The following is a 15,795-nucleotide window of genomic DNA, read 5'->3' as shown; positions in this document are numbered from 1 at the left end:
GTTTCTCCCGTTCTGAAAGAAGACTAAATCGTCTGCTAGACCCGTTAAGGCTCATCACCTCACCTCATGGGAAACGGCTATCTCTGCCGTTTTAGTAGGACTGGCTTCATATATTTGAAGAAAATGAGATCACGTATATTGGCATTTGAAGTCGGAAAGGGGAGGGTAGCATTAGTACAGAATTATTCTTCGGCGCCATGGCATCTCTGCGAATGTTGTCTGCATGGGTCTTAAACAACCTAGAGTCACAGCAATGCATGTTATACGTGCAAAAGGAATATCTCTGGATGTAAAATAATAATAATAATAGCGAGGAAGATTAATCAGGAAAAGAATTCCTGCTTTCAATATTGCCAGACAGTAGGTGTTTATTTGATGAAAAACTAGCCTTTTCTTCAGACAAATGCAGTATATTGCAAATTAAACAGCAAAGATATTTATTTATTTATTACAGTTATGCCCTCTCCATAGCTGAAACATAGCAAAAGGGACTCTGTTACATCTTTTTTTATTGTCATACAACTCTAGCACAGTTGTTCTAACTGAGATACAATAACTGAGTTATACGCTGTGTGCCCAAAACTGAGTGGGAAAGATAAATTCAGTTCCTCCCCCATCTTATTCTGATAGTTTAATCATGATAAGCATTTTTAATCAAGTTCCAAGCTAATAATTTCTCAGCTTCCAAAATACATGAGACAAATAAACCTGTGGTTAGTTTATAATATTGGCCTTAATCTTTCAGAGTTGAACATGCACATCCCCACTAAGCATCAGCAATGGTTGACTTTGAGTTGGTTACTTTCTCTCAAGGTATTCCATTTTAAATTTTATTGATTGATCGATTTATAAGGCTGCCCACCTCCAATGTATGCTTCTAGATAGCTAACAATATTAAACATGATAAAAATGTATACAAAATTATCATGAGCTTGCTTCTGTAAAACAAAGGAGGGAGAAGGAAGTAAAAATATGCCCACTTGAAAAAAATAGACAATAATAATAATAATAAATCAAAGGTTAATTAACAGCTCTTAATTTATATAGTCTCATGAATCTATCATTATTCTCTGCTAAACTATTCCATCATAAAATCTTCAAGGAATGTTCATTTCCATAGAAATAGCTGCCATTAAATTTGAGCACTTCCATATTAGTGATTTAAAGTGGTATCTACCCATATTTATTTAACAAAAAACAAACAAACCCATCCACAATGGCATGATATTTGCTTCCTTATTGCTAATTCCTATCATTTCTCTTCCTGATCTCTGCTGAGCCATCTAACTTGCTGTCAAAGTCATGAGTGGCATGGCATAGCTTAACATATTTTATAACATTGAGGCTATCATTGGATGGGGTTGGGGTAAATGGGAGAGCTTTTACATACAATAATGTTTTTTTAATTACATATAAAAATTCCATTTCTAAATAAACAGTGTGTTGTCTGGGTACAAATAATTTTAGGAAGTAATCATAAGGTTTACAATAATGTTCATTACATTGGTATTAGTCATATAATAATAATAGTAATAGTAGTAGTAATAATAATAATAACAACAACAACAACAATAATTGCTTATCCATTTTAACAAACCTTGCTTACAACATTAGTCCTTCTTTTATATTTCCACGTTTTAATGTTTTAAACCCATTTTAGGGACTAGAGAAATGCAAAATCATTGAATCAAGGGGAAAGATAATCATTGTCAGGGCATAACTGTGCCATGAATAAGTACAAGTGGAGACAGATCTAAATTCTGAAAACTCTAGAGGTAGTCTAGGCTGAGTCATTAAAGTCAGTCTTGCTGCAAACAATGTACTTAGAAATAACTGGATTCTATTGTTTAATTCTGTTTAATAATGGTAACGTGCAAATGCAGGTGTCTTACAAGCAACAGTAAAGATTGTACTTATTTCCAGCCAAAACCCATTGGCTGGGTTTTGAAGAGCCCTGTAGATTATTCTGAAGCTTTGGTTGATCCCTGCATGCCATATCTTTGATTTTTCGGCACATACCCCACCCACATCTGCAACAAAGTTCAGGCTCAGCTCTGAACTCTACATGCAACAAAGGGAATCTTAGTGAAACAAAACTGTAGAAGAGTTATGTTAATCCATGTACCCCCCAATCAGAAGGAATCTTGAAGCACCTTTCAGGACAAATTTTAATTTTAAAAAAACATGCATATTTGTAAGCTATAATTCACTATATCATGGTCCAAACCAAATTTCTTAGCTTTCCCTCTAAGTAAGACAATAAATAAAAACTGAAATTCTAGAAAGATTGTGTGCTTGTAACCACAATAAACTTTGCTGACTTGGTTGTATGGACATTTGAATATAAAGTACCTAGTGATGTGGTGGGGGGAGCCAGAGTTTTGACTGAAATACAATATCAGTTGCTCATATGAATTAAAAGACCTCTGGATTTTAAGAAATGAGGCTTTGCAATTTGATGGGGGGGGGGAGAAAATCCCGTATATAATCAAGAAATGGCAATCTGGTTGATAAAAGTGACTTTCCACAGAGCAGCAACAGATAAGATACTCTGACTCATCATGAACACCTGAGCTAGCATGCATGACAGGAGCCATTAAAACTTAAAAGTGACACTACCTACTACCGCATCTTTTTTTTTTTTTAATTTGATTTATATGCCGCCCTTCTCCGGAGACTCAGGGTGGTTTACAATGCATTAAGCAATAGCCTTCATTCTTTTGTATATTTATACAAAGTCAGCTTATTGTCCCCACAACTGGGTCCTCAATTTACCTACCTTAGAAAGGATGGAAGGCTGAGTCAACCTTGAACCTTGGCGAGATTCGAACCTGCAGTAATTGCAAGCAGCTGTTCTTAATAACAGGGTGCTTTAGACCACTGTACTATCAAGGCTCTTGGTAGTACAGTGGTCTAAAGGTCTATCTACGTCCTTCTCCTCTTCTTTTTTACAGACAAATCACATTTATCTACAAATAAGTGGCCATCTAAATAACAAGTTCTCCCTTCCCTCAAAGATCATTAAGGCCAAAAGGAATACAAATACCTTGCTATAAATCCCTGCATTCAGCCAGAATGTTCAGCCGTGTTTTATTCGGAAAGGATTCAAAACACTGAAAGAAATCGCTTCCCTCCCCCAGCTCCTTCCCCCCTCAAATCAAAGGGCGCTCAGGAGCTTACTGCAGCCCGAGTTCCGTCCAGCAGGTCAAGTCTGCTGCTGTTGCCCTGCCGCTTGCGCCTGCAAACTGTAAGGCGTCTTGGAGATGGAATTGAGTCTCTCAGTCAAATTGACTGACTTCCGGAGATTCTGCTTTCCTCCAGTGAATATGGAAGACCGGTGCCAGTCACGGCAAGTTTTTAATCTGGCAGCGGTGGGCTGGCTCCTTTCAAGTTATAGCTGTCCCCCTCTCAGCTCTGGGAATTTAATTATGAAAGAGATCCCGGGAGAAGCAGCTTGATTTCACAGATTCCCTTCTGGCCTCGGCGCGGTGTATTAAAAACTGGAAGGATGCCTTCCACGTGTGTGCTGAAGCTCTTCTGCCCACTCCCCCCCCACCCGTGAACACCCACGCAAACGCCCACACATCGGCTGTCAATCCTCGTCCAGCCGTGAATGCTGCCCAGAGTACTGTAATCTGAGCCGACTCTTTTCAGGCAAAGCCGCCGCCTCCAAGCTCTCCTAGCACAACGCCGGATGTCAAAAGGGGGAAGAATCGGGATCTCCCGGGCCCAAGGATGCTATTTATGTGTCATTCGTCTGTTTCGCCGTTTTCACAAAAACGAAGCAGTAGGTTAGTTAGGGCGTCATAGGAGAGCTCGACTGTTCCTTCGCCTCCCTGTTCCCGCTCCGTCGCTTTTTTAATTATTATTATTAAATTAAACTGAGAGGCCTGCCCGCCGCGGTTTGTTTCCAGCTATTAAATTCATTCCCTTCAAGATGCTTAGTCGGCATCTTTACACCCGTAGCCTAAATAGCAGCCGACCCGCTCCTGAGCGCACAAGCGAAGGCAGCCCTGGAAGCAAAAGGGGGGCAACCTCCGAGGGAGTCGGCAGATCTGCTTCTACAATTTGGGCGATCCCGGGCAACGCTTCTTCAGTTTGGGACGGTGGGGTGGGGTTCGCGGCGGGCTCTTTTCAATGGGCCTGGCCCTGAGGCTGGTACGAAAGATTTATGACTTCCAAGCGAAACAGCGAAAGAAATCCCAGGAAATACGAGTCTTATTCCCGGACAAACCTGTGTTCGGACTGAACACAGGTCGAGATTCCAATCTAAAATTTGGCAAGAAAGAAACCAAAATTTTCTGATTGAATAGAAATAAACTGCTAAGAAAACTTGCCGTTCAACCTCGCCACCACATCCCCCACCCCAAGGCTCTTCTTGCGCCATTTAAAGCTAACCAAGCACTCCTGAGAACGCGAAAATGAGATTCTGGATTGTTTGAAAATGCCGCTGAGCTGGAAATTAATCAAGCTATCTGTTTAATTGGTTACAAAGTCAAACGAAGTTTATTTTAAAATGTTGAAAGGCCCAGAAGCATCAAGGCTTATTTGAATACTGTCACCTGTCCTCTTTTATTTATTTATTTTTATTGTTTTTGAGCCACATTTTAAATCAAATCATTTTGATTCATTTTACTCTATTTTATTGAAAGATTATTGAAATCCTGTGCAAGATATGTAGGGAGAGATGAAATATGTGATATTATACACTAGGATTAGTTTGCTGCTTTAATTATTGAATATTTGTCTGATAATTTCAAATATTGAATATACTTATTACATACGTTCATATGTGAAGTACTGGACAATTACTCATGTCTTAAAAATCGCTTTGGGCTTTCAAACCATCCAAAAATCTTGAATTCCTATTGGAGAGACTACACTGAGTCTTTAGGATATTTGTTTTTAAAATTAGAACAGCAGTTCAGTTTATTGAGGGAAGGTTATAAAGAGCTGAATATTCCCCCGTTTAAACAAATAAAGAATATTACAAGTCCCTTATTTCAAGACTCTCACCAAAGATCAGATACTGAATAATGTAGACTTGACATAAGCTTTTAAAGACCAGAGCTCTGCTCTTTTCCCTTTTTCCTCTTTTCCAACTATACCCAGATTCTGCTTACCAAGAAGCTGTTGGGCACCTTGAGAACTTTGCTATTGAATCAAACTGGATATGATTGTGTCAGACCCCAACCTGATTCAAATAACTAGTATGGGTCAGGCAAAGCTCTAATAGTTCTGACTACTCTAAATGATCAAGCTTGCTAGAAAAAACAAAGACTTTGAAATGGTGGCCATAAATACCTAAAGACAAAAAGGAACATTATTTGCATAGATATCCACCTGGGGAATTTAAGAGGGTTCTGCTCTGGTCTATTTCAGCAATCCTTCTTTCCTTCTTTGAGAGTCACTAGTAGCCAATCTAATTCTGAACATTAGCCATGGTAATCGGGCAAATTCAGTTCTTTAAGAAAATATATTTGTTATTATTGCAAATATTATCTAGATAATAGCTTCTGCTACAAATAGATAGTTCTTTCTTTGCACTGGCCTGTTTAGCATCCCCTGTGTTTCATGGTCCCAGTCTTTGTATGACTAGGCTTTGTGCTCCCAGTAAGTGAAGAAATGGGCTTTAGTACACAACTTATGTGCTACACTAACCTTTATTTTTTTATTTTTTATTTTTTAAATTTGATTTATATGCCGCCCTTCTCCGGAGACTCAGGGCGGCTTACAATGCGTTAAGCAATAGCCTTCATACTTCTGTATATTTATACAAAGTCAGCTTATTGCCCCCACAAACTGGGTCCTCATTTCACCTACCTTAGAAAGGATGGAAGACTGAGTCAACCTTGAGCCTTGGAGAGATTTGAACCAGCAGTAAATTGCAGGCAGCTGTGTTAATAACAGGGTGAGTAGACCACTGTACTATTAAGGCTCTTTTTAAGTAACATATGGTAATAAAGTGTAGGATTTATTACAAATTTATATTTGTAACACACTGTAAAGGTTGGATATGACATCTGAGATATAATTTAATCCAATCTCTGCTCATTGCCTCAGGAATCCACTCTCACTTATCAATATTAGTGCATTTAAAATCCAAAAGGCTAATTAATATTAAGGAACAGTTTTAGAGCATAGATTAAAACATACCAGTCATATCATAGGACAGGTGACATTTTCATACTGTCAATTTTATATTGCAAGTTGATGACATGATGACAGGTTTTAACAACGTAAATCTGATGGATGACTGAAATATCTCACCAGATACTAGAGACAAACAATATAGAAAGACTGTCTTTAAACATTTATTGTGGATTGTTGAAAAATATTGCTAAACAGACTTTTGTTTTAGCCAGCAATAATTTACAACATTATTCCCCATCTGCTGTGTTTGAAGAATAAATTTCATAACCCATAGCTATTCTAAAGAATACATGGGGTGTTTTAGGATAGGTTGATTTTAAATCCATAGGGAGCTGCCTGCTGTCCTTCCTTCTGGTTTTAATTCAATTTAAACTGTGTTTAGCCATTTCTCTAATGTATATCTAAGTATAGGTCGATGGCATTAGGCCTTTCTGCAAGATTGCCCAAGACTTAAGCTTCATTGCTATCTAGCGGAAAGAAGATTTGGAGTAGGAGAAGTAATGTAGAATCTTTTTTTTTTCTTGCTAATAGCATACTTTAGTATAACTGTCACTTAAAATCATTAACATGAGCGCTCAATTGTTGGGAGTTTATTCAGAGGCAGCCTTGTAAAATTATGTTCTTTACTGAAACAAAATATGAGAAATGTTCAGTTCTCATAAAATTATGCTCTTTACTCAGACAAAATTTGAAAAATGTTTAGAAATATAATGGAAATAATAATTCTGCTTCCAGAGATGATAAATCATTATTTCCAGAAAAGCTTAATGCAGGGTAGAAAAAAGGCCATTATAATCCTGATATAATTTAACAAAGTTAATGTATGACTCATATTTGAATTACAAGATAATACACACAAACACACCCACACACACAGTGAGACAGAGAGAGACTGCAAACCCATGTATTCTATTTGTCTGGTACACAGGATTCTAGATAACCAAATCACATTTATTATTCAAATTGGGCAAACATATTTATAATTCACATACAAATAGTACTTGAAAGATTAAATAAGAAATGGTTTTTAGAACATACACAGAGTATGGATAATATAAATTGCACACATAAAAACTTTTCTTGGCTGCCTATGAAACTGTAAACTTCTGGGAGTAGGAATTTTGTATAACTTATTCCATGAAACATGATTCTCTCTCTCTCCCCCCCTCCCTCCCTCCTCCCCCTCCCTTCAAATCAGTGTTAATTCCACACAACTGGATTAGTCCCTCCAGTTTTCTTGGCAACATTTCAGAAGTTGTTTGCACTCTCTGAAAGAGAGAATGACCCAGCTGGCTTTGTACCTAAGGAAGGACTAGAACTTCCAGTCTCTCAGGCCATAACCACTACAAGTAGTCCTCAGCTTACAATAATTTATTTGGTGACCATTTAAAGTTACAATGGCACTGGAAAAAAGTGATTTATGTTTTTCACACTTAACACTGTTTCAGCACACCCATGATTCAAATTCAGGCACTTGCCAGCTGACTCATGTTTATGATAGTTGCACTGTCCTTAGAGTCATATGACCACCTTTTGCGACCTTCAGACAAGCAAAGTGAATGAGGAAGCCAGATTCACATAATAACCGTGTTACTAAATTAACAACTGCAGTGATTCCCTTAACAACTGTGGCAAGAAAGATCATAAAATGGGGCAAAACTCACTAAACAAAGGTCTCACTTAGCAACAGAAATTTTGGACTCAATTGTGGTTATAAGTCAAAGATTATGTGCACACCAAACCAGTTCTCATATGAATATGTATGTGCTAGTGATATCACATAAATAATTTGTGAGCTGAGTTTATGCAAGGGCCACAGCTATACAATTGGATTAATTAGACATAAAATATTAATTGACTTAATTTTAACATTTCCTCTAACAAGATAGAAAATGTAATATATGTTATAGTACAATTTACAATAATCAAGGCCACACAACTGTGGCACACAATTGGACACAATTAGAAAGGTTTCCGAAATATGAATATACTACTTAAAGTTGGTCAACTTTTAAGTAGTTACATAAATTTTCTGTATGTAATTAAAAATTTCACAACTATATAAAACAGTGGTGAAATACAATTTTTTTGGCTACCGGTTCTGTGGGCCTGCTTCATGGGCATGGTTTGGGGGGCGGGGAGTGTCATGTGACTGGGTGGGCATGGCCAATTTTTTTTTTTACTTTTTAAAGCATTTTTTAACTACTTATTCACCCAAACCGGTAGTAAAAAATGCTTTTAAAAAGTAAAAAAAAGGTTCTGATGATTGCACGGCACAGCTGTGATCATCGGAACCTTTTCTTTTACTTTTTAAAGCATTTTTTTTACTACCGGTTCACCTGAACCAGTAGTTTTTGTCACTACCGGTTTGCCCGAACCAGAGCGAACCAGTAGCATTTCACCCCTGATATAAGAGAAAAAGATTGGCATGTTCAGAACCACTTCAAATGTTATAGATGTACTTGTGGGGAATTCTAAAACAATTGGATGATTTAGAATTCTGAGTAACTACTGGAAGAGAAAGAAAAGTAAAAAAAAAATTTCTTTCTAGAAAACTCAGACAACTGGTTCATTTGTGGCCATTTTCCTCTGACATAATAACTATGTTGGCATACAGCACATACACACCCTGACCCTAAATTGTACATACCACAGGTAGGGAACTAACTAAATCTAATCTATTTTGGATTAGATTTCCTATGGCCAATGCATGGTTGATGGTTGTATGAATCATTCCTAATTGTGCTGGGGGCCAAAGGCTTCCTCTGCATGTTGGATTGATCAAAGCTTTAAAGTATCTGCTCCTTCCCACTGGTCTCCAGATAAGGAGTTTTCCTTTCTTCACTAGGAAGCTTCTTAACTCAGAAGGCCCTTCCCAGGCTTAGAGTCTGTCGAACAGACAGAATGATTAATTTTTCTTGGGGCAGAGTTGCAATCCCTAGAGGCTGCATTGCTTAACTCTGTTTATGGCAGTAAGTCATGCCCCTGATGCTTCTAGAGATAACTGGCAGCACTCTGAGAAAGGGAAGCAGTCAAATGCTCCTTACCACTTCTTTTATTTTTAATGGAGACTTCAGGGCAAAAGATCAGTCTGAAGACCAAGCATTTAAACCACATGTGAAGGAGGTGGGCAAGATAAGGAAAACTGGATAAATAATTTAATAATTATAAATGAATAAATCCAGCTGTTACTCTTCACAACTTGGCAGACTCATAAGGCTTAAGAAAATGGCATTGATTCCTGTGGAACCAGAGATTTTGAATTTCAGGATGACATGCCACAGGCAATGCCTCATCTATTCCAGCACTAGCTCTATGTTGGAGTCTCTCCACCTTGAAATTGCAGGTGTACAAGGACTTGAAAAAGCCAACAGTCATGCAACAAAGTCTTGCATCTAATAAAGGCTAACTTATTTAGGATGGGACAAGTTTGGAAGTTCCTTAAGATCTGGCTGTCACCAGGAGATCCCAGGGAAACAGAGATACATGTAGATGGCTCCCTTATGGAAGTGGATATACTCATTCTCTGTCTGGGGTTTGTATATTTTATTTTTTATAAATATTTAACCTTTAATACTATTTTTACATTTTTATGATTATTTATAAATGTGTTATTTTTATTTGATTCCTGTAAACCACTCAATATAGCTTATGCACCCAATATAGAGATGAATGGCTACGTAAGTTTGATAAACAAATTTCTTAGACTCTAGTACATAATTAATTTTACTCTATTGGAATATATAAAGACATGTAAACTGATATTATGAAATACAAGTTTCATTTTTGACATTTATCATAAGACTGTCTTACAATCTGTACATTTTTACTTAGTTCAAATATGTTGTTCTTATGAAATGTACACTTGATTTTAGCCTTAGTATAAAATACATTGTAGCCCCACCTTTTTATCTCACATCATGTTTGTGGGCTGAATCACTTTCTCCATTGTATGTTGCAAGTTGGGCTCTTTTAAAAATAATTTAAATAATAATAAAGAATACTGTAATGTTGCAGATACTGAACAATGTGTGAAAATTAGCAATGCAGTGCATTTATATTTAGGTATCCATATGAATCTATATTTCATGATATGTCTTAGAGATTATGTTTAAAAAATACACATGTACTGTTCTGCCTGCTGCTTGTTCATTTGCTTATTATGTCATATATTAAGAGACTGGCTGATTTTGAAGTCATTAAGTTCATTAATGGATAATACCAACTATATGTTCTGTGCAACGGAGCATTGCACAGTATAGGTCTTTGTTAAAGGCAAGAATGTCTACATTCTTAAGCATAGGGGTGCTTAAGATGTAAGATGCTAAATTGTGAAATAGAGTAAGCCTGTGCTGGATCCTGATTCAAACCAAGCTTCCCACAGCTTGTTTTTTCTGTTTATGGGCCTTAAGTATACCCAGCTAAGCAGTAAAACATTTTCATTAATATTAACATTAATATTATGAGAAAAGAGACCGATTTGACAATTCTTTCTCCGAGAGCTTATGATCAAATTGCGTACGAAAGGATAGTGTAATAGAACTCTGAGGAAATTAATTTTACAAAGTTCAATGTAATTGTATGTTAAAATTTACATTTGTTTACATGTGTTGTTTCAGAAGAATAAAATGAAGCAAATTAAAGATTTATAGTGCTTTAGGGAGCAATTTGGAAGGAACATGGCCAATCTGGAAGTTATGAAATTAATCCATTTTCAAAAAGGGCTGAGGGAGACCATGAAAGAGGAAAATTAATGCATTTACGGTAGGCATATTGTTAGTCTAAATTATTTTGAAATTCTGGGGGGAAATTATATATGTGATTATATTAGTTCACTGTTGTAAAGTACAGATAGTTCTCAGTTTACAACCACAATTGAGCCCAAAATGTCTATCACTAAGCAAGGCAGTTATTAAGTGAGTCATGCCCAATTTTATGCAATTATTAAGTGAACCATTGAGTCATTAAGTGAATTTGGCTTCCCCCATTGACTTTGCTTGTCAAAAGCAAGGCAGGAAAGGTCGCAAATGTCGATCACATGATCCTAGGACACTACAACTGTCATAAATACATGCTGGTTGCAAAGCATCCAAATTTTAATCATATGACCATGGGGAAGCTGTGGTGGTCATAAATGAAAAAGAGTAAGTCAGTTTTTACAGTGCCATTGTTACTTTGAACAGCCACTGAACAAATGATTGTAAATCGAGGACTACCTGTATTCATTTATTTCATTGAACACAAAAAATACAGGCTGTCCAGGTTGCTGGCTGGAAATAGATTGCAGGGATTTGCAACTATGTTGCAGGATATCTTTTTATCTTCTCTTCCTTGAAATGCTTCCATTTCTCAATTTCTGTATTGACTGGGAAAAAAAGATCTTCCTCCTTAGCTAGAACAACACACTGCAGGACAAAAGAGTTAATTTCTTTGTGCTCTAGGTCAGGTCCCTACAGGTGATATTTTCTGGGGATGGGGGGGGCAGCATGGAGAAGAGACTCTAGCTTCTCATTGGAGCAAATGGAAAGTTTTTTCCTACTACAAAAAATGCATGCTCAAGGGCTTGTTTGGAGCCACAATGAGCTACAACTAAATCCAACATATTCTTTAAGGCAGAATAAATAACAACAGAACCCCCAATTTGTCTACTTCTTAGTCTAATAGCTAGACCTTTAAGTCACTCGCCTCAAATTTCCAAGGCTTTTTTTGTTTTTCATTGAATCAAAATATATTAGGAGGTATATGGCTATGACTGCACAAATTCAGGCTGAATACATGGAGTAGTGAAGTAAGAACTGGCCTTTCAATTTAAAAGAAGTTATGTCTGTTCTTTTCAGAAAAGACAGCAAGATTAACATCAGAACAGAGCATGAACCTGGGATAAAATACTATCCAAATGCCTTGAAGAATTATTAAAGACATTGTTTTGGCCTTATGCCCATGTATGAATGCATGTTTAAACAAGGATTATGTTTTCAACTCTTAATCCAATAAATGCACGCCACTATTTCCTTAGTTATATTCTTCCAGCACTTATATTTCTACAGTAAATACCATCAATAAAATCATGGCCTGCTGATTTCTGTTTGTATGGAAACTGCAGCTATAGTTATCTAGTGAATTTTTTAAAAAATGAACTAGTGTTTGAGGAGAAAAAAAAGATTTAAATTACAATTATCTGTAATTATAAAAAATTGGGATAGACATTGTAAAAACAGAATAGTAAAGTATAATCCAGTATGTATGCAACAATTCTGTGACATATGACCGCATTATGGGAAATCATATTTCATTTCTCCCGGAATTATTATCTTTGCTTCCTATTTGTTCTACAGTCTTCCTGGAATGTGTCCCAGAAAAGCCACAATAAGTGTCAGGTATCTGCCAAAAGTCCCCAATTGAAGGAGTTGCCAACTAAAATGGAAGAAGCTACTATCCTAGTAGCTGTTTGCTTCCTGATCACTGAATGAGACCAAGTTCTTTTTCAAATACAGCTTAAATGTTGATTGAGATTAAATAATACAATTAACAAGTTTCAAAGTGCACTTCTTTTTTTTTTTTTTTACTTTCATGACAGTCAGTCCAAGTGCTGTTAATAATTCCAATGGCTTTGCACTTAAATCATAACATTTAATGATATAGTATGTTTAAAATTCTTACTGACCAGCTGAGTGCAACTAAAAATTCCATCTTTAGACTGCTAAATCTGATTGTCACAATCATTAACTGGGTGAAATGGTGCATCATAGGGCAACAATGTTTGAACCAAGGGCTAACTTTCAGAATGCGTGCAAAATCTGGGACACATGATTCCCAAGGGAATAAGATTTCAAGATGTAGTTCTTCAGTGCTACTGGTTGCTGCTGCAGTCACTTTAAGTTCATTTTCAACATTCTGTGACAGTTTCCCAGCCAATCTTGCAATCTGCCACTCCCTCCTATATCCAGCAGCAGCCACTTATCTGCCTGCTGGAAAGGAAAGAGAAGTGAGGGAAGAAAGGAACAAACTGAAGGAAGAACAGAGAAAGGAACCCCTGCATATTTCCTGGCACATGCTGTCCTCTCCCTCACTTCCTGAGTCATGCTATCCTCTGCAAACTTTCCAACTCACATGACAATTCTTGCATACTCCACACACCCTTGATATGCAGCACCTCATGCTCCTTCCATAGCTCACACGACACTCTTTGTGCACCCCATGCATTTCTCCCATGTCTTCCCTGAGCCATGCACCTTATCTGATCCATGGTACCCCCATATGTCCTCATTGACTTGTCTTGAGCTATGCTGCCCACAGGCATACTCAACCCACAATGGCATTTCTTATGCACATCCATGCACTCTTCCTAATCCATGCAACACATTTTGCATATTACCATGCACAATTCCTGACCCACGCCCCAGTATACCCCCTCATTTCCTTCCCCATTCAGCAGCAGATACTTACTTGCCTGGTTGCCTTGGATCTGTAACTTCTTTCTGGTTACCCACTGACTTTCTCCTTGCAAGTGTTCAACAAGCAAATGAAATGGGGGAAACTGGAAAGAATTTGAGGGAGGATTATCTATAAATATAAAATATGCCTTCCCAACCTGGTGCTCTGCTGCTGAAGATGCCATTGCTTCTATAGACCATTCCTTTGATCAGAATATCACTTCTGAATGATACAAACAGAGACAATCAAGGTCTCATACTTAGATTTATATTCTAGCCTAAAACTAGATAACAGGCTCACCTGAAAAGTTGTACAAAGCTCACCTCAACCACTGGTTGTTATCTTCTTCTGCATCATTAATTTAAAGCTGTGAACCACAAGCATCTTATTTTTTCAGAAATATAAAATTTGTTGAACTAAACAGATATAAAATACTACTTTATTACACTTTAAAAATTACTCAGCATTGATCATCAGTCCAAACATGAATTAAGTCGCTATTGTATGTCTACTTGTTCTGACCATATAAGTATTGTGACTGAGCCTCTGTCCACAACCCTTGACAAATACCTGGCAATAGCTATTCAACTCTTTCTCTCTCTCTTTTCCTTTTTGAAAAAGCTGTCTGGGGCGACCGAATGGCGTCCGGGTTTCCCAGGTTATTGGGCTGACATACTGCAGTGGCAGTAGAGGGCAGGAGTCTGACAAAAATCTCATTAATCATTTTAAATTAACCCAACATTCTTCACTCAGTAGGCCAAAGGGAGATTAACTTTTATAAATGAAAATTCTTTTGCAAAAAGATTCAACGTGAGTCTTGTGGCTTTCCAAATAAACAGATCTGAAAAGCACATATAGAGAGGAAATAGTTATTTCTAGCTGCACCAGTTAGAATTCTCTTTCAAATTTTATTTAATTATTTTGTGTCCTTAATATATTCTACCCAAAGTGTTCAGGAAGGGGAAAAAAACCAAACTAAAAATAACAGGAAAATATTAACTACACTGTCTTTATATTAATCACGTTTGCTTAATCTGAGCTAATTGAACAAGATTATAATTCTGCTGCAAATCTTCAAATTTAAATTATTCTGATACCCAGTGGGAAAGAATTTCATAGTTGTAAGAACTTACTATATGTATTCTTATTTCATGAATTTTGAATATAATACGGGCCAAGGGAAAGTTGCTCTTTCCAAGACTGACAGTATTTTTAAGATAAAAATGACAAGAAAGTTTATTTGATAAAACTTACCTCCTGTTTCTATATTTTCCTTACTTTTGTATGCTACTCAGATCTAGTGGAGTTTTAATCACTCAATCAGGATTGCCAGTTGCAGTAAGAATAGAGAATTAAGCCAATGTTCTAAGGCAGGGGTGTCAAACTCGCATCGTCATGTTATGTATTGGGACTTTTTCCCCTTCACTAAACCAGGCGTGGGCATGGCCAGCACATGATGCATCCAGCCCGCGGGGCCACGAGTTTGATAGCCCTGCACTAAGGAATCCACAATGACAGAACATTCACATAGACATAACCATATCCAGGACCTTGCAGTATGTTCATTCCAAGGCGTTGGCTGAACCATGTGCCACAGCTTCAGAAAAAAAGAGTTCCATTTGAAATCCATTTGGGTCCATAAGTTACATGATATGGGGTGAAGGAACAGGCTCCACCTCCCCATAGTTGAAAGAAATCATGGAGAGCAGCTAAGAAAGCATGTTCTGTCCATGGGAAGGAACTGTTAACTTCCTCCAATCCGAATCACAATACCACCAATCCAAAACAAAAATTAGATCTAATGTGCAACTTCTATTATGAGTGGGGCACTTGGACCAGGCCATCGTTGCCATAGTGACCATGGGCACCCAAGCCACCACTGATTTTGAGTCCAAAGGCAGATTGAAGAACCTTAAATCTGTGGAACTCCACTGCTAAGTTGCTACAGAGTTCAGTAACTTGTGTAGGAATGCTACTACACTTCACGGAGGAAGGTAGGTAAGCAGCAGATCGAGCTGATCCTGCAGTCCAACTTCACATTGGAGCATATTGTCATATTGGAGCAGAGCCTCAAAAGACACCAAGATTCCTAGATGACAATAGCCGCTCCCACACTTCTGTTCTGAAGTTGCACCTGAACTTCTTTGTCATGCGCCCAATCAGGTATGGTGATGCAAGGTCCTTTCATCCACCACCAAATCACACTGC

At 37.5% G+C, this 15,795-nt stretch overlaps 1 long non-coding RNA gene across 1 annotated transcript; it reads right to left on the bottom strand.

Annotated features, from left to right (window-relative positions):
- Positions 1-12,726: 12,726 nt before the first annotated feature.
- LOC148112628 (uncharacterized) lies at positions 12,727-15,783 on the bottom strand. The gene is made up of 2 exons (XR_015729145.1): positions 13,600-15,783; positions 12,727-13,121 (listed from the first exon to the last, which is right to left on the bottom strand). It is a non-coding gene; the product is annotated as an uncharacterized LOC148112628 (long non-coding RNA).
- Between the last annotated feature and the right edge of the window lie 12 nt (positions 15,784-15,795).

This window comes from Pantherophis guttatus, chromosome 8, assembly GCF_059756535.1.
Source record: "Pantherophis guttatus breed Tessera chromosome 8, ASM5975653v1, whole genome shotgun sequence".
In the NCBI taxonomy this organism is placed as follows: domain Eukaryota; kingdom Metazoa; phylum Chordata; class Lepidosauria; order Squamata; family Colubridae; genus Pantherophis; species Pantherophis guttatus.
This window is presented reverse-complemented; position numbering and strand designations above follow the sequence as displayed.